A 27,096-nucleotide genomic window follows, 5' to 3' on the forward strand; every position below is an offset into this window, starting at 1 on the left:
CTCCTCTGCCAACTTCTTAAAATGTTTGCCCTCCCCAAAGGGTTTCCTTCTGGCCCACTGTTTTATTTTCCTACTCTACCTCACACAGTCATGATTTTAAGTTTCCCCTCCCTGGAAGGGAGGCTGGATGGCTTCCAAACTGAAATCTTCCAGACTGACGAACATCACCACTGGGCTTGAGATCCCTTCCCAACTGTAAGCTCCTGGACATCTCACCTGGAGATCCCGAACATAAAAATGAGCATGGCTCAAACTACATGCATCATGGCCTCACCTTCCCCAAACCAGACTGTTTTCCTATTTCCTCTCTTGGTAACCGGCATTATAATCCACTCAGTTACTGAAGTCAGAAAACCGGGACTCATCCCAGACTATTGTAATACATTCCACCACAAGTGAACAATCATTAAATCTCACCGATGTGGTCTCCCAGCCATCTACTGGATCATCCTCTATGCTTTGTCCCCCGACGTAACTCACCTTCCCTGATACACACAGCTGTAGTAACTTACAGATTCGTCTCTCCACCTTTGACTTTGTTTCTGTCATCCCGCACTGTTGCCAGAGAGACTAATCTATAGAATGCAATTCTGAGTGGGTTACTCCCCACCTTAAAACCAAAGTCAGAGGGATCCCACCCATGGCCTTTAAGACAAAGGCAGTCCATGAGCTGGCTCTTCCAAATCTGTTGAAACTTATCTTCTCCTGCCCTTCTCACTTTACACCTTACATTCCCGTTACATGTGTTCTAGAAGGCCCACTACAGAGCACCTTTCTTCCCTGCCAGAGTTCTGAATCAATTAAGTAAGATGACAAGGAGACCACATGTGAAAAACCAACATACCCCCTTTATTACAGATAAAGTCTACCCTAGAGAAAGTGGCTTTTATTTGCAAACAAGGGAACTTTCTCTTTGTGGACCCCAGAAGGAGACAAACATGAGCTCCCAGTAAGGAGCTCACTACCATTAACAAGAAAAGAGAGCTGAATCAGGCATATTCAAATCACTCTTCTCAGATTTACTAATCAGAAGCCACTCTGATTAGTAAAGGGAGAGAAAGGGAAGGAATTGAGAGGGGAACTTCCTCCACATGGACATAAACCATGGGAAAGGAGAAGGAGGGTCCCCTCCATGTCTCCTCATGTCTGTGTGCCCTTTCTCATGCTTGGACTCCCTAGAGTATCCTCCCCACGTTTGCCACCCGTCTACCTTCTACTCCTCCTCCAAGACTCAAGTCAGATTGGACCTTGTTCAGAAACCCTCCATGAATTGCCAGGATGGGCCCCTCCTCTGTACTCCCATGTCTCTCCCAGGGCATTCACCTTAGTGAAGTTAATGTCTATTAATTGGCCTCCTTCCCTTAAGCGAAACATCATGCCTTTCAACCTTGTGTTCCCAGCACCTGGCACATCGTCTGATACATAGTAGGCACTTAACAAATGCTTGATGGACTGGCTGAGATCATCTAGACAAGCCTCTTCATTTGATAATTGACCTTTAAAAGCTGCGTTTTGTATACTGAGGGTATTAGTAGCAAAAAAAAAAAAAAAAAGAGTAAGACTTGAAGTCAGGCAGATTTGGTTTCTGATTCTAGATCTGCCACTTACAGCTGTGTATCTTTACTCAAATAACTTGTCTTTTTCTAATCTGCAAAATGAGAATACTACTACCTTTCTCACCAGTTTGGTATGATTATTTTTTTTTTAATTTAAATTCAATTAGCCAACATATAGTACATCATTAGTTTTTTTAATACTTTTTTATTGTTATATTAAACACCATACATTACATCATTAGTTTCTGATGTAGTGTTCAATGATTCATTAGTTGCGTATAACACCCAGTGCTCATCACAGCACCCAGTTACCCCATCCTCCCACCCACCTCCCCTCAGCAACCTTGTTTGTTTCCCAGAGTCAAGAGCCTCTCATGGTTTGCCTCCCTCTCTGATTTTTTCCCATTCAGTTTTCCCTTCCTTCCCCTATGATCCTCTGTGCTATTTCTTATATTCCACATATGAGTGAAACCGTATGATAATTGTCTTTCTCTGATCGACTTATTTCACTTAGCATAATACCCTCGAGTTCCATCCACATCGACATAAATGGTAGGTATTCATCCTTTCTGATGGTTGAGTAATATTCCATTGTATATATGAACCACACCTTCTTTATCCATTCATCTTTTGTGGTATGAAAATTGAGTAAGATAAATAAATTACATAGCTCATTAGTGCTTGGCATAGCATACAAACTAAATAAATGAGAAGTATTATTTTATTGCTATCCTTACTGGTAAATTATGTTATTTGGAAAAAATGTGTAGTTGAATGAATTCAGCAATAAATAAAGGTACAATTCCCACCCTCAAGGAACTTAGAGTCCAGAAAAGGAGCTCAAAATGGGGATACTGTATTTCTAGGATTCTACAGAGGATTTGTATTTCGGGATATACTAGTCAGGGTTCTTCAGAGAAAGAGAACAAATTGGACATGTATATAAAGAGATTTATTATGAGGAATTGGCTCACACAATTATAGAGAGCTGAGAAGTCTCATGACGTACCATCTGCAAGGTGGAGACTGATGGAGACAGGGAGAAACTTCAATGCATATTACTAAGTGAAAGAAGCCAATCTGAAAAGGCTCCATAGTGTATGATTCCCAGTTTATTACATTCTGGAAAAGGCAAAACTATGGAGACAGTAAAAAGATCAGTGGTTGCCAGGGATTAGAGGGGAGGGAGGGATGAATAGGCAGAGCACAGAGGATTGTTAGGACAGTGAGACTATTATGATACTACAATGGTGGATACATGTCATTATACGTTTGTCCAAACCCACAGAATGTGCGACAGCAAGAGTGAACTGTAATGTAAATTATGGACTTTGGATAATAATGACGTGTCAATGTAGGCTCATGAATTGTAACAAATGTCCCACTCTGGCGGAGGGTGTTGGTAGTAGGAAATCTCTGCATGTGTTGGCGGAGGGGGTATATGGGAACTTTCTGTACTCTCAGCCCAGTTTTGCTGTGAACTTAAAATTGCTCTAAAAAATAAAGTTATTATTATTTTTGAAAAGATAACCAGTTTGCTGGGGCGCCTGGGTGGCTCAGTTGGTTAAGCGACTGCCTTCGGCTCAGGTCATGATCCCAGGGTCCTGGGATCGAGTCCCACATCGGGCTCCCTGCTCTGCGGGAAGCCTGCTTCTCCCTCTCCCACTCCCCCTGCTTGTGTTCCCTCTCTCGCTGTGTCTCTCTCTGTCAAATAAATAAAAAATCTTTAAAAAAAAAAAAAAGATAACCAGTTTGCTCTGGAGTTTCACTCTTTCACTTTGCCTAGTTGAAATGCACATGCTTCTGGCCCTCTTTGGATCACCCAGTGACATCACCCCATTCGATGGCGGGTCCACAACGCTCAGGAAACTGGCTTTTCAAAGGAGCTCCTGGGGCAGAGCCCCCTGCTCACCTGCCAGCCTGTGGCACTTACATTGAGGGGTGTATATTAGAAAGAAAAGGGCTAGGCTTTCGTCAGAGCAGCTTACCCTTTACCCAACCTGTAGGAAAAAAAAAAAAAAGAATGAACAGATGAATATATACCACACTTTAGCCCCAAAGGGCATCTAAGGTGGATTATAATCATTTGTGATGTGAATTACCATACAAAACCAAGTAAGTAAGTCATTATATACCAGGAGCCAAGGGCAGTTATGCAAAAGATCCAGGATCAACTAGCCAGAGCATTGAGGCAGTGTTTGATGAGATTAATGCACACAGGCCCAGAAATTGAGGCAGAAAGAGAAACACACATTCTAAACCATGTCTGACGAAAAGAATTCTACCTTTTCTTCTATATGAGCTCAGAAAATGCCAGGATTCTGTATTTCCAGGGACTATTTATTTATCTCCATAGGATCCTACAATCACTGGGAGGGGGGGGGAGGCTGGGGGAGTGGGGAGGAAGGTAGGAGGAGGGAAATTTTCAAGCAGTAAATAGAAATACTGGACAGAATAGAAGCCCCTCAGAGATAGAGGCTGTCATTTCTCCCTTTCTCCCCTTCCCGCCCTCTCCCCTGCCCCCACCTCCCCACCTGAGCCTCCCCTTAGTACCTGTCTCACCATATAAACTGCAAGTCTGCTGTTCTTCCCTGGGGACTGGGCTCTCTGACTGCTGTTCCCTGAAGAGGAGAGATGGTAATGAGGCCAGCGCTTGGGGGAATAGGAACTGGAGCCTGTAAAGCTGTGAGTAATTTCTGTTAATCATTGAATTGTAACTTCTCGCTTAGAGGAAGTCACTTGATCTTTCCAGCCAACTCTGGGAAAAGCAACACATCTATTTAATGCTGACCTTAGATCCCCTCTTCATTCAGTAAGATCATTCCCTCGCCTTCCCGAAAAGATTGGCTGGCTTGGGGAAACCCAGCCTGGAAGACGGCTAGGAACTTTGAGAGCTTTTCTGTACCCTCTCCACCCTGGGTCTTCAAGTAAAAGTAAAAATCACAGCCCTGGTAAGAAAAGAGGGCCCATAAATAAAGTGGCTCCAGCTGATGCAAGGGGCTCCGTAAATAAGGTAACATTTGCCGAATCACCATTCATACCACACAGGTTTCAAAGTATTTGAGATCTGGTAATAATTGTAATAAAACACGTTTCCAACTCACGTACATTATAGTCTTTGGAAAATGCAGACAAACTCAAAAAAGGAAACCTTATCACCCTTCCTGTGATGACCACTGTTAAGATTTCAGGATTTAAGTCTTTCCCTGGGTCTCCCCACCTCTGTGATGGTCTCTGGCTCTCTGGCTACCCCTCCCTACCTCTTTCTCTGTCTTGCTTCCTCCCTCTTGCAGACCTGGGATCATAAAGTACAGAATGTCCTGTAACTTGCTTATCTTGTTTGATCATATATAAGAAATACTTTTTCCATTTTTAAACCCCCACAGCCACAAGAGGATGATTCAGCTCATAGCTTTTAACTGAGGGCATGTTTATGCATAGCCGCGATTCTCCCACTGCAAGTGGTCACTGGATGCCCATTGCCTACCAGGCTCTGTGCTGGACCTCAGTGTGCTGAAGGAGACCAGGTCCTGTGGAGCTTGCAGTCCAGCAGGGAGGATGGATGATAAGCAGGTAATTACCGGTGGGGCAAACATTTCATAAAAAGAAGCACAGGGGTTCTCGGGATACATAACAAGGGTCAGGTTAGGGCAGAAACGTGTTAGCTATCGAAAGTGTTTACCTGAAGAGGAAATCCCCAGATCTCAGTGGCATTGTCTCAAGGTCAACTCACCTGTTAGCTGAGTCCCTCCACGGGTGAGAAGTATGTGGGGCCAGTCAGGCTGTTTTTAAATATAGCCCTTCTCACCAAAGTCACACTCTCACCCAGTTTCAGTGTGAAAGGAAATGGAGAAACGGACCCTCTCCCACAATGCTGTTAGAATTTAAACAGGTAGGAGTGCCTGGGGGGCTCAGTCGGTTAAGCTTCTGACTCTTGATCTCAGCTCAGGTCTTGATCTCAAGGCCCAGCGTGGACCCTACTTAAAGGAAAAAAAAAAAAAAGGGAATTTAAACAGGTATGCTCCTTCTAGGAAAGCAGTTTGGCAGTGTGTGTCCCAAATAAATTAAGAAGTGCCTAAGCTTTGACCCCGTAATTCTTTACCAGGGGTCTAGCCTAAGGAATTAATGATTAACTTAGAAATATTTTAATTTTATTTTTATTTTTATTTGAGTATAGTTGGCTAAATTACATTTCTTTCAGGTGTACAACATAGTGATAAACACAATTTTAATATTTTCTTTTTTTAAAAGACGTATTTATTTTGGAGAAAGAGAGGGAGAGAGGGAGGGAGAGAGAGAATCTCAAGCAGACTGAGCTGAGTGCAGAGCCCAAAAAGGGCCCTGAGATCATGACCTGAGCCAAAACTAAGAGTCAGATACCCAACCGACAGAGCACCCAGGCGCCCCTAAACACAAATACAATTTTATTTACAAAAAGTTCTTGACACAAATGTTTATTATAGTGGGGGGAAGGTAGCAACTTAAATATTCATCAAAGTCAGAAAGTCAAATAAATTATAGTCCACTCATCTAGAGGAATATTGTGTCATAAATAGTAATAGCTACACATTTACTATGTCCCAGAACCTGTGGAAAGTTTTTGAAATATTACTCTCAAAAAATACTTAATTATATGGAAAATGCTTATTATATAAAGTTGAGAGGAATAATAGGAATCAGGATTTTTCTATAGTCTAATTTGTACTTTGTCATGTGTTTATATGCACGTACAATGAAAAAATACCAGAATGCTAAATTTTGGTAAGATTATAAGCAACTGGTAATTTTTTCTCTCTTTTATTTTTTCTTTCTGTATTTCTAAATTTTCTGTGATAAGATACCTCAAACACATTGATATACTTTAAGACATATTATCTTGGGGCGCCTGGGTGGCTCAGTCGGTTAAGCGGCCCACTCCTGGTTTTGGCTCAGGTCATGATCTCAGGGTCCTGGGATCAAGTCTCCCGTTGGGCTCTGTGCTCAGCGGGGAGTCTGCTTCTCCTTCTGCCTCTGCCCCCTCCCACCACCCCCTGTTCCTCTGGACTCTCTCTCTCTCTAAAATAAATAAATAAATAAATCTTTAAACACACACACACAATCAGATGCTATTAATGACTCCTTTTGATCAAACGCTTACATGTGTTAGGAAGAAAAACCAAAAGCCAGAGTATATTAGACGGTTGTTAATAAAACTGCTAGTGGGCCCTACTTCCCAAGTGACACTGAGTTTGCAAGGTGGCACCAGATCCGCTTCTCCACTGGTCAGATTCTACCTGGGTCGCCCTAGAAAATTTGGAATTGCTTCGGAGAGAATCTGGGCTTGAATCCCGATCCCCGCACCTATTGAGTAGACCCAGGACAACAGCTCTCTTCACCTTTCAAATAGTTTCCTCATCTGTCAAATGGGAATAATGACATTGACTTCACAGAGTTGCTGCGAGGATCAGATAATACCCAGAATAGGGAACTGCCTCCGCAAAGCTCCTGCACCTGTTGGCTTAGTGCCCGCTCTGCATTGGCAGCTGGGGTGCTCCTCGTGGAAGGTCCCCAGACTGTCGTCGGGTGTGCTCCTGAGACATACACAGGGTTTGCACGGTCATCTGCCCGCGGGATGGATTAGAGTTAGCTGTGGCTTCCTCGGCAAGGTTTCCATGCCAAGGATGACAGCTGTGTAAATTTGCAGAATGACCTTGAATCGCCTCTGTTTCTGACGGGAGACCTGATTCTGATGGCGGGCCCCGCGTCTTCAGCTCCCATCCCTCATGCCTCCTCCCCTGCCCCCCTGAAGAAGCTGGTCACTGTTCCAGGCACCGGTCCAAAAGAGAGAGAGATGAACATTTTTCAGGCTGCTCTGCGGCTGGTGGAGGAATGTAAACGCCTGGTCTGGGGGTGCCCCTGCATGACTGGGTGCCTCTAGAGCAGGGGGTGGGGGAAGCCACAGAGAGAGTGCTAACCACCAGCCCCGCTGCTGCCTACCACTGACTGCAGATAGGGGAGAGCACCCCAGAACTATGGGCTCTTCTTGTGCAAGCGCTTTGCACCCTTCCCCCCCACCTTTGTTTTTGAAAGGGGCTCAGCACAGCACCATGCACAGCTAGGTATTTCAACAATCAAGGCTTTATAAAGTAATTTTTAACTTTTATTTTAAAAGAAATCCCTGAGAAGTAATGGTCTAAGACTTGTAGAGAGACGAAATTAAAAATGTAACATTCTGGCACTCATAGCTAAAAGGGTTGTTGCAAAGATATTCCCCTGGGCTGGCCTTAAATAAAATCTCCTTTGAAATTCTATAAGAGATACTGAGTCCTTACTTTGTGTAATGTTGCTTCTTTGGGGGGTTAACTGGGCTGAGCATAAGGGACAGACACCCACACAATTACCATAATCAGTGTTAGTCACAATTGAGTTACATGCCGATTGCTCTCAAGCTTGTGGTCCACTGTAGCACCCGATTCTATTCACCTACACACCCTGCTCACTTCTTGCATTTGTGCAACTGATTTGCTCTAACTGCATTTATCCCAACCAAACATCAAAGCAGTGGTGTCTGACTTCCCACCTCTCCAATATAATAGACCAGTTAAACCACAGAGAAAAACCCCAACGGCAGCCGTCCTAGATTTATGGGTGTGTGGGGGTGTTACCCCTAAAAATAATGAGAGCTCGTGTCCGCCGGGGCTCTGCAGTCAAAGCAATCATTTCAAAGCTGGATATCAGCAGAAAAACTAATGAGACCATTTAAAATGTGTGTTAATATGGTATGCTTATAAAATTAACAACCCTTTGATCGCTGAGCCACCAACACCCTCCTGAGGTCGATCTGGAAGTCACAGAGAGGACTGTCTCTCCAGGGCAGTGTGCCAGACGTGATTGGGAAGGCACTGGAGCCTGGGGATGACCCAGCTGCATCTTAAAATTAATACTGTGTTAAATTAGCTCCCATGTTAATGCTATTTTGTAACAGCTGCCTGGACTGTGGGAACCAGAGCAGTCTGGGGCGTGCAGAGACCTGCCTCGGGACCATTCCCCCCTCTTCGGTTAACCACCGCCAAACAATAGAGGCAAAACCACTGCCTTCAAATCAGCCGTACCTATCACTTCCTGAGGGCTTACTAAGCACCAAGCACTGTGCTAAACTCTTTACATGCCTTATCTTGTTCATTCCTCCCATTATCATCGTGACGTGAGCATTGCTAGTATCCTATCTAACAAATATGGAAACGGATGCTCTGAACGTGGTTTGCCAGTTTCACAGGCTGGTGGGTGAGCTGGGGATTTTTGCCTGGGTCTGTCTGACTGTAAGATGCTCTCTCCACCTGCAGTGTGGGCTTCCTTCTTACAAACATCAGTCGTGGGCTTCCTTCACACAGAGCAGGGGGCTTTCTCAAGTATATTGCAACCAAAGTCCAGACATCTTTCCAGCCCACAGATTAGTACCTGTTCTTCTGATGGGCTAGGGGAGAGGCATCTGCCTTTGGTTTCTTAGATCGACCCCGAATCCTACCCCATCAAAAGAACAAAAGGAGGACGAGGAGAAGCAGGCTCGTGAAATGCAGCCCAGGACTTGGAAAGTCTTACAGAAATGAATCCTCCCCACAGGACATCTGGGCATCTGTTCACTGCCCAGCACTTTCTGAACCGGGAAGAGACATCTGTCACCTCGTCCAAGCGGCCAGGGATCACGGAGAATGAGAAGCCGCCCACACCGGTCACACAGTTCACCCCACGCAGATGTATTTTAACTCTGCCCTTGCTTGCCCCCCCCCCCATTTCAGCAATCCCTGAGGGGACAGCAGGGACCGCCTTGCTGAAGTGTGTTTCCCGGGACACCTTGGGGCCAAGTCCTGACGCACATAACATGTCATGCTGAACGAGTCACACTGAAGCTAGCCTCTGTCAGCAGAGAATTGAAAGCCTTTCAGAAGCTACCAGAAATACAGCCAAGAAATCCATCCTTCCTTTTGAGAAGGGAAGAAAGAGAGGCAGTCAGTTGACAAGGAAGGAACAGTCCTGGCAAGAAGCATAACGCAACTCCCAGTCCCAGGGTAGAAGGGAGAGAGAACGAGTTAAGAAAGAAATAGTCAGCAACTTATGCTTCTTTCTATTTTCACAACCAAGATCCCCTGGCTGACCTTTCTGGCCAGCTGGGAAAGTATACCACACACCGAGCATGCAAATAGGGCCCACGCTGTCTCCACTGCCTGCCCCAGGACCTTGCTTCGCCCCTGGGGCCACCTCAGTTTCACCAGAAAACCCCAAATAAACACAGCCTGGCTGGAGGGGGCAAAGATGGGGCCAAGAATAAGGCTTCAATATCAGGATGGCTCTCAAATCTGTTCTGGAGGCATGAGTCCTAGCTACCAAAGTAGAGGCGGGCTCCCTCTCGTAGATGGCAGGAGAATGCCAGCCACACAGCAGTCGGGAGATGGGCTCCCCTCGCCAGATCTCAAGAGCTCTCCTTCTCGCTCTCCTGAAACCCTAGAAGGGGGGGGTGCCTGGGTGGCTCAGTCGGTTGAGCGTCTGCCTTTGGCTCAGGTCATGGTCCCAGGGTCCTGGGATCGAGCCCCAAGTAAGGCTCCCTGCTCGGCGAGGAGCTTACTTCTCGCTCTCCCCATCCCACCCATGCTCATGCTCTCTCTCGCTATCTCTCTCTCTCTCAAATAAGTAAAATCTTAAAAAAAAAAAAAAAAGGCACAGAAAAGGCAAATGGCTCTACAGACCACCAGAAGACATCTGCTTGTCCTTTGAATTGTGCTTTTTTGTCACGTGCCACATTTCCATAATCCCCCAAATCCAATGCATTCAACACCCTCCACAGTCTTGCCTAAACTTGGTCTCAGCGTCTGTCTCTAGCCACCCAGGACACTGTTAATCTGGGCCACTCACCATTCTCTGACCTCCTACCAACTTGCCATGTCTTTGCTTGAGCCACCCGCTTTGCCAGGCACACCTCCCTTCCCCCCTCCTCCTAGCCAATAAAATCCTACCTATCTTTCAAGGGCCAGCTCAGTTGTCATCTCTATCATGGTGCCCTCCCTCATCCTTCCAGCTACAAGTCATCTATGACATATGAACAGGACTGTCGTGTAGCCCTTCCTACATACCCGCATATATCACAGATACATCACAGATACTTGTGAGGTTCTCTCCCTTTACCATACTGTGAGTTCGTTGTGGTTGGCCCGTGTTTCTTGTATCGCTTTGTGTTCCTCACATCAGTTAGTCCAATACAATGCAGATCTTCTTTCTTGTTCTATCAGATTCCAGGCCCCACCTGTTCAATATGGTATCTCTCTGCCCCTTCTAAATGATGAGCTTTCTGACTTTCTTCCTGGTCTGGTGGGCTCTGCAGATTCTGGCCCATTGAGAACTACACGTTAGAGGGTTATCCTGGGGGGGCACCACCTGGGCAGGGGGAGTTGGGAGGAATCAGGTCCATGGTGTTGCAGTGTGTTCACATAGATTTTCCTACTAAGTGTGCCCCCATGAAATTGTGTGATTTGGCTGTGTTGAAGAAGCAGAATCCAGAAGGCTAGCGAAGAGCCTTTTCTTCAAAAATCCAGGCAAAAATCTAATGTAGCTCAGCTAAACAGGCAAAGAGCATGGGGAGAAGAGAACAAGTAGCAGCCACACTGTGACCAGACTATAGGGACCCTTTGTTATTTTGCGCTTAGATAATATCCACACTCTCTTCTCACAACACAACTCTGATAGATCTTTCCCTAAGGAACCACCTTTACCATTTGCAGGCCTTCTGGCTTGAGTGGGACCTGTACCCAAACCTGGCCCATGAGAACACCATATCCCCCTGTGGACTGATTTTTGCTGATGCTATCAGAAATGAGACTTTTTTTTTTTCTTCTGTTGGTGTGGGAAAGCCGAAGAGCCTCCTGAGGATGAAAATAAATAGAAAACCCAAAGGAAAAAAAACCCGCCAAAGCCAAAAACAGTCCTGTTAACATCTTTGAGACTTGAGATCCTACTGTGCTTGAAACCGGTCAATTTCTCAATCATACGAACTCGTCCATTTTCTTTTGGCTTAAATTGATTGAGCTGTATTTCTACTAACTTTCAATGGACAGTCCTAACTAACGTAAGGATTGTCCAAATGTTGGACGTAAGGAAAACTGAAGAGTCAAAATGCCCTGATGTGTGGGGGTATGGGAGGAAGATGCACCACCAACTATTGTAAATACCAAGACAAAGAAGTAATGAAAGCGCCGATATTTAGAAAGCAATACGCTCTATGAGCTGAAACTCATGCAAAAAACTCCAACCAAGATTGGTACGTTCAGAACAAAAAAAGAAGGTAGGGAAAATGGTACAATTTTAAGAACCAGTAGAAAGCAGAATGAGTTCAGTTGCTATTGTATTTCTGCCTTCTCCATCAAGTGACATCTTTGAACTGAAGAGTATAAATACTCTAAAAAGATAAATGAAAGCAAAAATGTGAGACAATCTGGTAAAGAAAAGAATTTACTCAGTGAAAATGTGTTTACAACTCCAGACCTATTTGGATTACATCCCTGAGTACTGGAGGAACTTACAGGTGTGGACTCAAGAGACCTATGGAAAATCACGGAAATTAAGGGATACACCAAAGGACGATGTCCCAACGTTCAACAAGGGAAAAGAGATGGCTTTTGAAAACTTCACACGGAAAATCTAGATCTCAATCCCCAGCAAAATTCCAGAGCTGATTATTAAACAAATGGGTGTGAATACTTAAAAAATGAACATAGTCACCAGAAACAAGTGTGATTTCACATAGAAATGAGACTTTTAAATCAACATCTTTTCCAAAATCCTTACAGTGCTTACAAGATGGCTGCTTACCTCTCCTTCCTGGTCTCTTATCATCCCACCCCTCCTACCTTCCCCACCCTCACCCTCCATCCCCTATCTCCCACTGCACCCACATCCATTCACATTACCCCTGCCGCACTGACCTTCATTCTGTTCCTGCGCTGTTCCAAATGCTTTCCTGCTGCGAAGACTTTGTTCTCATTATCCCAGCCCTCTTCCACCTCAATGTAGCATAGCAGGGTCCTTCTCATCCATTTGATCACAGACTTTATCAAAAGAACCCCATCCAGGGATGCCTGGGTGGCTCAGTCGGTTAAACATTGCACTCTTAATTTCAGCTCAGGTCAGGGGGTTGGCGGGGGTTCACGAGATCGAGCCCTGGGTTGGGCTCTGTGCTCAATGGGGAGTCTGCTTGAGATTCTCTCTCTCCCTCCCCAACTGCCCCTCCCCCTGCTTGCAGGCACGCTCTCTCTCTCTAAAATAAATAAATCTTAAAAAAATAATAATAAATAAATAAATAAAAAATAAAAGAACCCCATCCAGTCACTCTTTATCCCATGACCTTATTTTATTTTCTTCATAGATTATATCCCTATCTAAAAATCTTATTTATTTCTTTTCATTATTCATTATCTCTCTCCACGTATTGTTATTATCTCTCCACTCCCTGCCTCTGTGCTGACCAACACAGTAGCCACGGTGGTTATCGAGCACTTGAATGTGTGCTAGGTCCTAACTGGGATGTGCTGCAGGTAAACATATGCACTGGATTTTGAAGACTTGGTATAAAAAGGGATATAAAATGCCTCATTAATAAAATATTTTGCAAATGTTAAGTACAACACATCATTAACATTAATTTCGCCTGTTTCCTTCTACTTCTTGTAACGTGGCTACTCAAAAAATAAAATTACATATGTGGCTTCTGTTCTATTTCCATTGGACAGCAACGCCCTAGGGAAAAAGGCTTAAGAACAAAGACCTTATCTGTGTTTTTTTACTATAAATACATATCCCCATTTAGAACCATAACTAGTATATACTAGGTGCTCAATGAAAAGTTGCTGATTGAGTTGATGCCTTTTTTTAAAAAAAGCACGGTCACTAGACTGGTAGATATTGGAAATGCTGTATCTTTTCTTTCATCAAGGCATTTGACAAAAGCTATCATTTGTTTATAATAAATTCAAAGTCAGTTGAAGAGTCATTTCCTAAGGAAGTTGATTTGAGGTCACTGGGATAAACTACTTTGAGAAAGAGGGGAAGCAAGCAAGTTTGTATGACTGGATTTCACTGAATCTAAGTCACCATCTATTATAAATGCTGTATTATTTTATAGACAATGAAGAAAAAAAAGCACTACTAAATAAGTCTCCATGCCCAGTGATTTCCTCTGTTAGGATAAATTCTCATCCTTGGGGCCTCATGAAAGTTGTCTTCTGACAAGCTGTCCAATCAATTCACCAAATTTGCTGAGGTTCATCAGCTAGCTTAACAGACCAACGGTGTCAGCCCCTTGGGACATTTATATACTGCCTCAAGTCAAGCTCAAGTTTGCCAAACCCTCATGGATGATGTCAGGGTTTGAATTGTTCCCCCTACCTGAAAACGATACGTTAAAGTCTTAACCCGCAGTACCTCAGAATGTGACCTTATTTGGAAATAGGGTTGTCGCAGATGTAATTAGTTAGGATGAAGTCATATTGGAGTAGGGTGGGCCCCTAATCGGATACAACTGATATCGTGATAGGGAGAAGGAAAGTGGGTACAAAGGTGCAGATGAAAGACAGTGTGAAGACACACGGGGAGATGCCCTGAGCTGACAAAGGCAGACATGACTCGGGGCAGCCAAAGCCAAGGAAGCTGGAAGAGGCCAGGAAGGATCCTCCTCTAGAGGCTTCAGATGGAGCCTGGTCCTGCCAACACTTGGATTTTGGACTCCTGGACTCCAGAACTATGAAACCAAACATTTCTGTTGTTATAAACCACCCAGTCTGTGGTGGTTTGCTATGACAGTTCTAGAAAACTAATTTAGATGTGATCGTACCCTCTCGGCCATCCCTCCAGGGGACTTGAAGGAAGGAGGGAGACTGCAGTGGGGCTCATGAAACTTTGCATCAGACTTGAGTCCTTTTGACCCTTCAGCTGGGTTATTTATCCCCAGAGCCACCTGGCCCTCACTCATGCTCACTCCCTTCCCCATGGCTGGTTGTGAGACCCTCGGAGTCCTCTCAGCTTAGCTGTTTGATTTGTGATGAAAGCAAAGACCTTCAGTCTTCTTGGCTCACATTTTAGGGAAATAAAAAGAGCAAGTGCTTTTGTGGGCAAGATTTGTTTTCCTAGCATCTTCGGGGTTGTAGGCTAGATAAAGGGGGAAAAAAGAGTGAGATAATGTGTTGTCAATCATATTCCAAAATAATACAGGCTCGCTATTAAACGTACATTTGCTGTTAAGCTGTTTCTCTCCCAGTAGTGCTGACCCCATACCTCCTTCCCCACCTTATGGAAAGAGATAAGAAGATAAACTGTTGCCTCAGGACTGAGCAAAATTAATGAAACTATGGAGGAAACAAAGTTATCACCATGGCTTCAATGAATAGATTATCCTGCGCTCTAACTCATAAAATTCAGAAAAGTTAGAATTCTCTGTTGCACATTCAGAAACCATCTCAAGACGGTTTAATATAAAAATTCATTTAGTCTTGGGGCGCCTGGGTGGCTCAGTCGGTTAGGTGTCTGCCTTCGGCTCAGGTCATGATCCCAGGGTCCTGGGATCGAGCCCCACATCGGGCTCCCTGCTCGGCGGGGAGCCTGCTTCTCCTTCTCTCTCTGCCTGCCACTCTGCCTACTTGTGTTCTCTCTCTCTGTCAAATAAATAAATAAAATCTTTAAAAAAAAAAATTCATTTATTCTTGGGGCACCTGGGTGGCTCAGTTGGTTAAGCGGCGACTTTTGCTTTCAGCTCAGGTCATGATCTCCGGGTCCTGGGATCGAGCCTCTTGTCGGGCTCACGCTCAGGGAGAAGTCTGTGGATTCTCTCTCTTCCTCTGCCTCTGCTCCTTCCCCTTGCTCGCACTCTCTCTCTCTCTCTCTCAAATAAATAAATAAATCTTTTTTAAAAGTTCATTTATTGGGGTGCCTGGGTGGCTCAGTTGATTAAGTGGCGACTCTTGGTTTCAGCTCAGGTCATGATCTCAGGGTCCTGGGATGGAGCCCTGCATCAGGCTCCCTGCTCAGTGGGGAGTTTGCTTCTCCCTCTGACCCTCCCCTCACTTGTGCTCTCTCTTTCTCAAATAAATAAATAAAAATCTTTATTAAAAAATTCATTTATTATTAAAAAACAAAACAAAACTTGGTGTGTGCAGAGCCAAGGGCCAGAGGAAGGGGACTGCAATCAGAGACAGGAAAGCCATCTGTATTTGCTTTCTCCCTTTGCCTCTGCTCTTCTCTCTGTAAATAGTTTATTTGCTTTTTTTTTTTTCCCCTTTCTGAAGACCAGCTCGCTTGGTGCATCAATCCACTTGGTGGAAATCACTCCCAAGTTTACATGCTGCAGGTCCAGCCGTTAACCTTCTCTCAGTCCCAGTTCCTAGTTCCTGGAAGGGAGTCTGACTGGTTCAGCTTCAGTCAGCTGCCCACGTCTGCACTTCCCAAGGTAGCATGGGTGGGGTGCAGCGAGGACTGGGCACCATCACAATGCCGGACTGTGGCTGCCAAGAGTCATCCCCGTGGCTGTAAATGGCAGTGTCAGGGAAAATGGGCTAGTTGGGCAAACAACCCTAAAGGTGTCTTCTGTGATGCTCTAAGAAATTTCTCTAACAAGCCACGTGGACACAATAGTAATGTCAACAGAAGACTGGAAATAGACCAGATAATCATCTCCTTCCTTGTTCTCAGTAGGACTCAGATGGGATTAGGGGACAAATCCCAGTGGCTGGCACCACACGAAGAATTTCCCCACCTCTGGCTGCCATTTCTTTCAGGATAAATTCTCTGGCAGGGGATTCCTCAGTCCTTTAAGCAAATAAGCTCTGTGAACACCCATAAGCCACAATGCAAATAGACTAAAGGTCATCTAGACGACTGAGTGTGGGCTCTAGATCCAGAGCTGGGCTAGGAGTTGGATTAAAGACAGGAAATGGTTCTTTTAACTCAGAGGACAATTTCTTAAGAAGATGTGGTAATTGTCAAATGCCTTCTCCCCACCTCCTTCTAGAGAATATAGTATTGGATGTAGGGACACAAGTTATTGTATAGAATGATCTGGGTTCAAATCCTGTTACCATTAACCTGTTACATTACCATTAGCCTTGGGCAAAGACATATACCAGATGGTATCACCTACATGGGGAATCTTTAAAAAAAAAAAAAAAGTAGGGGCACCTGGGTGGCTCAGTCGTTAAGCGTCTGCCTTCGGCTCAGGTCATGATCCCAGGGTCCTGGGATCGAGTCCCACATCGGGCTCCCTCCTCGGGGGGAAGCCTGCTTCTCCCTCTCCCACTCCCGCTGCTTGCGTTCCTGCTCTCGCTATCTCTGTCTCTGTCAAATGAATAAATAAAATCTTTAAAAAAAAAAAAAAGTAGAGCCCATAGAAAGAGACAGTAGAATGGCCAGAGGCTGGGGGATGGGGAAACAGGGAGATACTAGTCAAAGGGTACAAATGTTTAGTTATAAGGTGAGTAAGTTCTGTAGATCTAACATACATGGTCACTATAGGTAGTAATACTGTATTGTAGACTTGAAATTTATTAAGAGTGTAGATCTTAAGCATTGTCCCCCCGCCCCTGCTAAAAAAAAGATAACCATGTGACGTGATAAATGTGTTAATTAACTTGATCGTGGTGTCCATTTCACAGTGTGTGTATATATATATTTACATATATATATGTCAAACCGTCTCGTTGTATACTTTAAATATGTGTGATTTTGTCAGTCATACCTCAATTTAAAAAATTAAAACAGGGGCACCTCGGTGGCTCAGTCGGTTAAGCCTCTAGACTCTAGATTTCACCTCACGTCATGATCTCAGGGTCCTGGAATCGAGCCCCAAGTCAGGCTCTGCACTCAGTGGGGAGTCTGCTGTCTGCTTGAGGATTCTCTCTCTCTTACCCCCTCCTTAAAAAATAAATAAAATAAACAAAAAATTAAAATAAAAAAAAAAACTTGGGCAGGTTACTTAACCTTTTTAGACCATAGGTGTGGTTGTAATAGTAGGTTCCTCACAGAGCTCTGCGGATTAAATGAGATCATCCACGACAAGGGCTTAGCATAGGATCTGACTACTCCTTGGCAGCTATTATATTATAGCTGTAGTTGACATACTACCTCTTACTACCTTCTCTGCAGCCCTAACCTACCACTCTTTTCTTGTGTGATTTTATTTTCCACGGTGGAGAAAAGACCCCTAATACAAATCCTGAAACCTCAGGTGCAATTTTGTTCTAAACAGAAGATCCGCCTCCCCACCCAACAGTAGGGTTAGGGGAAAACCACCAGCCTGTAAGTTAACCTTCCCATAAACCTGTAAATACCATGCAGCCTGTGACTTTGGCCTCTCTACAGCTGAGCTGGGTAGACAGGATTAGGGAAGAAGTTTAGGATGCTTTGGGGGAAAAAACAGAGGAAAGCAAAATATTATTAGCACTCTAGTAAATCAATCACAGATGGCCTTCAAAAATTAACCCAGAAGCAGAATGCTCATTTTCAGAAAGCACCTGCCTTCTTGAAATGATCTGGAAAAGCCCCAAGAACATCTCCCCTGTAAGTGATCCAATATTCACTGCTTCAGCTGGAAATGTTAAAAAAAAAAAAAAAAGTCTTTGTTCTTTCAGCCTTTGTTGCTCGCATTTTTTTCCAACAACAGTAGCACATGATGACTCTACCAGATATAGATAAGCGGACCCATGTCCCACCCTGGGAAAGGGGCTGGTCCACTCAGAGCTGAGCATCTCTGCAAGCAGGTGCAAAAGGGGAGGCTGTCTCTCTGGGTCCAGGATGTGGCTATTGTTCAGAGGGTACCGAACTGCCTTCCCTTGCCTGCCTCCCATAACCAGTGGGCACTTTTCACTGAAGAGTTGTTTATTGTGTAATTAATAAAAGGTAATGGCCCTTGTAGGTACTTTACCAGGGAGCCCCAAATTTAAACTCATGCTACAGATTAAGATGGACATTTCCCCCCTCCTCTTGATCACCCAGCTCTCTAAAACATTTTTAAAGCTCATGGGGCCCACAAGAGTATCCTGGGTTATTAATCTCAGCGTCGGCACACTTTTCTCTCAACCAAGAGTCCTACAAAAAATACAAAAAGGCCTACAAAGCAGAAGGGGAGCCATTATTTTGCCGTTAAGCCTAAGACCTGCTTTCTTTTAGGGGAAAAAATGGCTCAGCCAAAGTTTTCTGACGGGCTGACCAGAGCCCCAAGCTTTGAGTCTGCTCAGAACTCCCAGTACATGGTTAAAAATCATAGCTAATGCTTCATGGAAATAAATATTTCAAAACCACTTGCTTTCTGGCCTGCCAGATGGCTGCATTTCACACTTCCAACTGTGTCAGACTCCAAAAAACTTAGCAACTCAAATTCTTGTGGTAGGGTTTATGATCCTGAAATAGGGGTTGGGTGGGAGATGGGTAATATAGTATAAGACGGCTTTTTCTAACTTAAAAAAATTTTTTTTAATGGAATGGGTTCCATTTATTTTATTCCAGTGGCATCACCCCATCACAAGGACATTGTTCATGGGTCATTCCAGTTAGTCAACACAGCCAGCAAACATTCTTCTCATATTTGTATTTACCTCCCTATACCAATCACCTCCACCTTCACCTCAAGTCCCATGTCAGTTTAGTTATCCCCTATCTCTCTCACTCCCTGCATGGATAGACTCAGGGAATGCCGATCCTCAAGATGGGGCCACCCACTTGGAATTCCTTGCTCATTAGACACAGACATACACAAGAGCTCACGTAGGATGGAGAGCCAGGGTGCTTTGAATCTTTTTAGATTCAAGTTTGTCTCAGTCTGTCCAGGCTGCTATAACAGAATACCATAGACTAAGGGGCTGATAAACAACAGAAATTCCTTACAGTTCTGGAGGCTGGAAGTCCAAGATCAAGGCAGATTCAGTGTCTGGCGAGAGCCCACATCCTGGTTCTTGGATGGCCAACTTCTAACTGTGGCAGGCGGGATGAGAGAGCTCTCAGGGGCCTCTTTTATAAGGCCCTATTAAATCCCATTCATGGCCTCATGACAGAATCACCTACAGAGGGCATGCTTCCTAATACCTTCACATTGGGGCTTAGGATTTCAACATATACATTCTGTGGGACATCAACATTCAGTCCAATGCAAGGGTCTTGATTTCTCTTAGTTCCATCTTGACTGCTCTTCAGGTCTCATGCTGAAAAAGGTATCAGGATAGGATTTGATACTAGATTGTGTTTGTTACTAGTAGTAGTATTGTTATTATCATATAATAACATTTTATTAAAGGACGCCTGGGTGGCTCAGTCAGTTAAGCATCTGCCTTCGGCTCAGGTCATGATCCCAGCGTCCTGGGATCGAGTCCAGCATTGGGCTCTCTGCTCAGCAAGGAGTCTGCTTTTGGCTCTGGTCATGATCTTGGGGCCCAGGGATCGAGCCCCACATCGGGCTCCCTGCTCAGCAGAGAGCCTGCTTCTCCCTCTGCCTGCTGCTCCCCCTGCTTGTGCTCTCTCTCTCTCTCTGACAAATAAATAAAATCTTTGAAAAAAAAATAGAATACCTGTGTTTAAAAAAAATAACATTGTATTAAAGAAAAATTTAAAAATAAGAACAAATAAAAGAAGCCCAAATTCAAAATCTACATATACAAACCATCCTGGAATCTTATGATACAGAGAAAACCACTACTAACATTTTAGTGTATTTTCTTCTAGACTTTGTATGTAACTACATACCCACATGCAAGTACTCACATTTTGCGACATCAGGTACATAGTATACTGTTTGGGAACTTTCTTTTGCATTTAACAATATGTTGTGAACATCTTTCCAAGGCCATATAAACCCTTCTGCACCCTGTATACCTACACACATGCACACACACACACAGCGTTGGGATCGCTTGCAAATAGAAGGCATTTCTTCTGCAGAAGATGCCCACAGATTTCAAGAAGTTCAGGGTCAGGGGTGAGTTTAACTCACTAATAAGAGCAGGAAGATGACTTTTTTCTCTGACTGCCAGGGGTCCTCCCAGTCTCAGCTCTGGTCCGCTCTAGGCGGAAGGATAGGCCAGGAGACCCTATTGGGGCAGCATGAGAAGGGGCTGTCATCAGGCACCCTGTAGCCACTGAAAGACCGAAGATCAACACCAAAGCTCTGGGAGCGTAAACTATGGGAGTGATTCCAAAAGCAGAGGTCCTTGCTCTCACTTGTCCTCAGCTAAAGCCTGATGTTCAGCATAAAAACATAAATCCGCGGCACGGTGGTTGTTGCCTCCCTCCCTAATTAGCATGAGAAATGTCATGTCCTTGGCAGCCCCCACAGTCTCTCTCAGTCCGTGAAGCCAGTTGAGAGAGTTTTAGCAGCTGGGAGCCTCCTGTAACCTTGCCAACCAGCCCTTCCCCAAGCCCGAGGGGACTGCCACCATCCTCGTGTCCTCTGCCAACAAGCCTGGCAAGAAAGCTGCGCTCCAGAAATCAGCACCTCCCAACAACCTACTAGCAGGGCAACCGGTCACCTGACAGGCAGCCTGAACTTCAAGGGGCCCAGACAGGCTCCGCGAACCCATCCCCTGAGTTCTGGCGGCCAGAAGTAACCACCTTTGCACAGAAACTCTCATGTACGGGAAAAACCGTTCTTTAAACATTGGTTCTTAAGAAGCTATTGGGGCCCCTGGGTGGCTCCGTCAGTTAAGCAACTGGCTCTTGGTTTTGGCTCAGGTCATGATCTCAGGGTCGTGAGATCGAGCCCCGCTTCCAGCTCGACACTCAGCTTGGAGTCTGCTTGAGATTCTCTCCTTTTCCCTCTTCTTCCCCCTCTACTCCTCCCCTCACATGCTCTCTCTCTCTAAAATAAATAAATAAAATCTTAAAAAAAGAAGTTATTGAATCTATCCCTTCCTCCACAAGCCCAGTTCTTCATTAGTTTTTACCTAAATGAAGTTGATTGTGGCAGATGTAATTTCATCTGTCCTATATACCCTCAGTTCCTCCTTCTTTTGATAACTGAACCAGCTTTTCTTTTGGGGAAGTGTCTTTTGAATCCATGGGGGTGGGCACATCACTAGGGCCTGGATAATCATGGCGCCCACAGGGAGAATATGTTCCATGCAGAGCCAATCAGAGTGCTTCCATGAAATTTGATATAAGGATTCTGGGGGAAAGAGTGTCTCTTTCACTTCTGAATCAAGATACAGTCTTGAGAGTTCCAGCAACCATCATTCCTGCCATGTGGACACAATCTGTCTATAGTGTGACAAAATGTAACATGAAGAAAAGAGAAAACTGGCATAGTAAAGAGATGGAGAGAGATCTGATGGCCTTGTTTGTACTCCTGGATCCAGCTGTGCCTGAAGCCTTTACAACCGACTATAGAGCTTTCTCTCTCTTTATCTATGTATTCAGCTTAAACTAGTTTAAACTGGGCTTTTGTGAATGTTAACTGGAGAAATTGACAAATACATCTCTAGATGGTGTCCCTGTTTCTAGTCTCACCCTCACTTCCTTCACTCTCTTCTTGGTGCTACCAGAGGGAATTTCATATAATGTGCTGTGATTTATAAGATATTTATAAAATACAAACATGATTATGTCATCTCCTTATCTAAGAAATATCAGTGACTCAACATAATCTACAGGATAATTCCAAACTCCTTATCATTGCGTATTAGTCTCTTAAATTCTGATTGTGGGCGATTCATCCGTTCTCACCGTTAATCATTACCTCTCGTGCCATCTTTATGCTTCTAAACACTATCTTCGCATCTATTGCATCATACTCCATACGCTTCATACTCTATCTTCACTTTTCATATTCCAGCTTCACAAACATACTTGTCATTTCTCTACTATGTCTTGCTCTTTGCTCAGGTTTCCCCCTGTGCCTACTTCTTGGCTGCCTAGTGAATTCGTACCTACGCTGCAAAACTCAGTTCAAGAGATGTTGACTTCTTTGGGTAGAACTGGCCAACTTCTCTCTTGTGTCCTACTATATCTTGTACAGGCCTTCATCACAGCATCCTTCCCTCTGCCTATGCACTTGCTTATTCAACATGGCGGGCTCAATTACTGGACGCAAGCTTATCGGGGTCAAGGCTGTCAAGGCGTATGTCTTCTTTGACTTTGAGCTCCTGGCACTTAGCTCTGTGCCTGGCATAGAGTAGGCATACCGAGAATGTTTAATAAATGACTGAATGAATGAATAATGAGTGTACCTTGAGGACGGCATAGCTCCGGAAGGTTATGTCAACAAGCCCATCTAAACACATCAGGGACAAGTCAGCCCTACTCTTTACCTACTTACCTTTTCCTTTTGCATCTCCGTTCACATCTCAACAGTGTGCTGTCCCAGGCTGCAGGGCACTAGAGGGAATAACTGATAAAGCAAAATCAAAGTTTATCTCCCAGATACTCAAAACATTTTAGAAAAAGCCACTTACTTGGCTTTTCGTCATTCAACACCGTTCTCAGGAGGGCACAGTGGCCCAGAGACAATCAGTATCCCCTGACTCGTGGCTCCATGAGGCCCAGGGCCCTGCATATCTCCTTCATGGTGAGCTGCCCAGGCTTAGAAGAGACCTCTACAAAGTACTGCATGTCTGAATGACTGACAGGTCACATGTCCAGGGCAGAGCAGCAACAGAATGTCAGCGCCTGGAGTGCACCCAACACCTCATCTTCCTCTGGCCAGACCCATAATCCTGTTCTCTAAAGCCTATTGACAATTACTGACTCCTCCTGGCATAACACTGCCAATTCTCCAGCACAATGAGAGCTGAGCCCTTAGCCTCAGACTTCAGCCTTGTCTACTCAATCTTCATCCAGAGGGCCAGGTGGCACCACCCTCCGTGAGAGCTGGCTCTCTCTAACTTTCTGGGTGACAACACCTTAAGGATTGACCTAGGGAGGCAACTGGCGTTCCAGTTGGGCTGACATTCTCTCAAAGAAGGGAAATGAGACATCGTCAATCCTTAAGGGACCAAAGGAAGTTCACCATGACAGGAGATCATCACAGTGTGCCTCCTGGTCAGGGATCCCCATCAGGTCCAGTGGAGAGGCTCAGTGTTGAGACGGACAAGGTATTTATATTATCTGCTGATCCTGCAGATCATCCTGAGGGAACTTGTGCAAAGTTGGGGGAAGTGGGGAGAAAAAGAGAGTTTTCTATTGCGGTAACTACTACTTGGACAGGACAGCATCGTAAGAAATGAACTGTCCAAGGTCACTAAGTGGAAGAGTAAAAACAAAGTTAAACTCCATGAGAAGACTGCCCTTTCTCTTCTCTGTCACCAACTGATGGTGCTTGTGACATGGGAGAGAAATGAGGCCCACAGGGGGGCAAGAGAGGAATAGAGCAGTGGGTGGTCATGCCGCCAAACTCACTGGGCCAGCACCTTCCCCAGACCACGAGGCAGGGAGAAGGCAGGGCCACCAGGGGATCTGATAAGGAAGGGGAGGAGCCAGGAAGGGGAGGAATTCAGGTGGATAGGGCCACAGGGCTGAGAGTCCAGGGGGTTGGGCTAGGGAGGGTGCCAAGCCAGACCTACAAGGATTTTAAAGGGGCCTGGGGAATGAGGGCTTCCAGAAAAGAGTTCTGTGTAACTAGCAGTAGGCCGCCAGCTCTCAGGGAGCTGGGGTCAGTTCTCTGAGGTCAGCAGGGCACCTGTCAGGAGGAAGTATAACCACAGGAGGGCACGGGGAGGGTGAGCCGACTGTGGGTCTTCCATACGCGTTTTTGTGTCAGATTCCTTTGAGTGTCTGTTTGGGTTGGACATGTTACTGACCTTGTGACCAAGATGGGTCTCATCTACTGAGAGAGGGTAACATGCTTTCCGAATGCTTGGACCTTTAGTAAAAGATCCTCTGAAAACATGCAAGAGAGACCATCTCGACTGCCTTCCTTTCAGGGTGCCAAGGGTCAGGTCTGTGCAGAAGGAACCATCTAGCTCTGTAATCGTGGGCCTGGCAATGACACCTGCAAACAAGCCTGAGCCATGAAAGACACATGGTCAGACGTAAGGAAGGTGGCTGCTAAGAGGTAGCGCCGTTCCCAAGCAAGGCAGAAAACCTGGTTTGGAATGCAAGTGCAGCTAGTAAATCTCTTCCTGCCGGCTTCACCATCCTCCGTAACAGAAGGTTTTATGTGCCTCATCAGGGTTTGCACACCTGGCTGACCATGAGAATTGAAAAAGGCAGATTTCTATGGCGCACCCCCAGAGACACTGATTAAAGAGCTCTGTGCACGTGTATTATTAAAAAGCTCCCTGGAAAATTCTAGCTAATTCACAGCTAGGTTGAATCACACTGGATGTAGGACGAGATCAGGAAGGAAGTTGAGGCTCACAGTCAAAGGCAGAACCATAGCCAAGGCCACTTATTTAGGGTTTCAATGGCCCCGACTCTTCACTCCCAGAAAGAGTGAAACTGCGCAACGGACTCTTGACACTTGGACTCCCTTTAACAGAGATATTGTAAAGGAAATGCTAAGATCTGATGCCAGCTCTGACATTCTAGAATTCTCTGGGACAATGAGGATTAGTATTATAATATTAAAGATGGGACCGCTCCACCATAAAACCAAACGATTCCCAACCTTTTATTTTACAGAAACTTCGCAGCTGCTAGAAAAGTAGTGGAATAATACTCTACCCTTAAGACAAGGAAATATATTCTTTTCCTTTATATCACTGCCTCACTTTGCTTTAGGAGGGACACTGAGCATCACTGACCAGGGCCCCAGCTACCATATTCTGAAATCCAGTGGGGCAAAGAGGACTTGCCTCCCAGGGGTTGTTCTCAGGTAGTGACTGAGTGAAATGAGGATAATAAGGCAGACCCTTTCTGGGAGATGCTGGCCATCATTGATAGCAGCATTGGCTCAAAGACTCCCTGACGCCTTGCCAGACCTTTCTTAGACTGCACAGAAGTCTAGGATGGCTTCCCCAACTTTCCTACCTCTGGTCAGACTTGACCTGTGATCTGAGAACTCTTCTTCTTAGTCCTTCTTAGCCTCCTCTCCCCTTTCTCTCATACAGACATTGTCTTAACGAAGTCCTTGCACATTTAATCCCGCCTTGGACCTCCCCTTCTTGGAGGCCCTGGACTAAAGTTCCAAGGCTTTAGTGGTCCTCCAGAAATCTTCAAGGGTTTTCAGATCTGTGGTCTTTGCAGTTTAAGGCCTTGGGCCTCCAAGGACCTTCAGACAAATGGGGCCAAGCAAGGGTTCAGAAGACACAGCCTAGGTATTCAGGAATAAATCCCCATAGCTGACTCAAGAGACAGAGATGAGAGAGCCTCTGGTTTTATTTCTTCATTACTATGAGGTAGAAATTCTACTTATTTTATAGATGATAAAATGGAGGCTCAGAGAAGTCAAGTAACCTGCTCGCGATCACTCCACTAATAAACGTCAAAGCCGAGGAAATTTCCAACCTCAAAGGTCACCTTCTTTCCACTCTGCCCAGTGCTTGTTCGCAGAAAGCAACATAACAGGATGCTTAAGGGCCCAGTTTGGAAGCAGACTGCCTCAGCTTCCTCGTCTTTCAAGTAAGGATGATGTACCTGCCTCGGAGGATGGTGATGAAGATGGAGTGAATTCGCATGGCTCAGTGCTAATTAAATGTCCGCTGGTTGTGGTGGTCATGGTATAGCCCCAGCGGGCTGAGTTTCCTTTGTGTGTGTCCATCAGGAGGTTGGGAAGGGTAGACGGGGTCGAGGAGTGTTGTGATTCCATCTGCGAGCGTGTGAAATAGTAAGTCATTTATGTGACTGAAGTATGGGACACCTGAAGGGAAAAGTAGTAAGGGGAAGGATGGACCAGGACTGTCTCTCCTGAAGGGCAGAATGACACGCTGAGCGTGTCCATTGGCAGCTGAAGCCAGAGACCGTCCAAAAATAAGGGGATGCCCCAACATGGGGAGGGCAGGAAAGCTAAAGAAGCAAAAGCTGACATGGGCTGTCACTTACAGAGTAGCAGGGGCAGCGAGATGCACTGAATACAGCCTTGCCCCAGATTTTCTCGGATCCACTGAAAGCCAAGGAGAACCTTACACCGAAACAGATCTTTAGAAGCTAGTTATGAAGCACGTGGTTTCTCTTAATAGCTTCATAAATATGATCTGTCTTAAAATGCTCGGCTTTTTTTTTTTTTTTTAAGGAGAGAACAATTAGAAAATGAATTGCATCTAGATCCCGTGGGACATAGGACCTAAAAAACCGATGACCTACAGAGTTTTTTCTGGCAAGTAAAGAAAGGGAGCAGGTTTTGATGTCAACACACTCTTCACCTTGTCCTCAGAATTCTGCCTAGATACACTTCATAGCTACCAAAATCTGAATGATTAGTGTATCAAGATACTCAGAGGTACTTACGGGTATCACTGCCTTGTTCTTACCTAGAAGAGTATTATTGCTATAACTCAAGCCAGTTCCAGACACAAGCTGGGAAGCAGAGTGCTGGGGAAGACTAAGGCACCAGACAAGGCCAAGGCGGGGGCCCTGGCTCCCCTGGGCTCAGTGCAGCATTTACTGAGCACTT

The sequence above is a fragment of the Leptonychotes weddellii genome, chromosome 11, assembly GCF_054177405.1.
Source record: "Leptonychotes weddellii isolate Sample4059 chromosome 11, ASM5417740v2, whole genome shotgun sequence".
Taxonomy (NCBI): Eukaryota; Metazoa; Chordata; class Mammalia; order Carnivora; family Phocidae; genus Leptonychotes; species Leptonychotes weddellii.